Source organism: Rhamphochromis longiceps, linkage group LG15, assembly GCF_057381845.1.
Source record: "Rhamphochromis longiceps isolate RC_006_pf linkage group LG15, R_longiceps_female_GT1.1, whole genome shotgun sequence".
NCBI classification, from domain to species: Eukaryota; Metazoa; Chordata; class Actinopteri; order Cichliformes; family Cichlidae; genus Rhamphochromis; species Rhamphochromis longiceps.
This window is the reverse complement of record NC_140571.1, coordinates 43563696-43564655: the sequence shown is the minus strand read 5'-3', so window position 1 is coordinate 43564655 and position 960 is coordinate 43563696.

Genomic DNA, 960 nt, shown 5'->3' with positions numbered 1-960 from the left:
CACCGCCCTCAACTCTGCCCACCGCTGTTCTTCGTTTGACTCAGTCGTTAACGTTTGTTCAGCAGAGATCCAAACACTCCCTTGCTACAGATTACACAGGTTTCACAATAAAAGCATGCAATAAACTATAAGAACTAAAAACACACTTAGAAGATAATCAAAAGATTAAAACTTATAAAACACTGCGACTCATGCAAAGGGAGTGAACCTCAAACAAACCTCTCTTCCTCAGGATGACATTTATGTTCACTATCTTGCCAAAACTCTTCACTCACCCATCCAAATCATCAGATTCAGGTGTTCCAAGCACTTACGTGGCCTGCAGGCATGCAAGCTGCTTCTATAAACATTTGTGAAAGAACGGATCGCTCGCAGGAGCTCAATTAATTCCAGCATAGCGCCGTGATAGGATTACAGGACTTGCACAAGTCCAATCGCGAAATTTCATCAGTAGTAACAGGCAGCTATTAGTGATATCATTACAAAGTGGAAGCGACTGGAAATGCCAGGAACTCAGGAGGTAGGCATATAAAATCAAAGCATCAGCTGAGCCGTTCTGTGGCACATGGGTCGCAAAGGTCACCGAGTTTCTGCAGAGTCGATCGCAACAGACCTCCAAACTTAGTGTGGCCTTCAGATTAGCTGAAGAACAGCGTGTGGAGAGATTCATGGGATGGGATTGGCCAAGCAGCTGTATCCAAGCCTTCCATCAACAAGTGCAATACAGAGCATAAGATGCACTGTTGAACAGCAGACTGCTGCTGGACACTAGAGCAGCACAGAGGTGTCCTCTGGAGTTACGGATCACAGACTCCCTCTTGAAGGTTTTTGGCAATCCAATAGAAAAATCGTTTTGGTGATTGCCAGGAGGACGGTACTTGTCCAATTGCATTGTGCCAAGTGTAATGTTTGATAGAAGGGGCATTATGATGTGGGATTGTTGTTAGGAGTTGGCAGTGT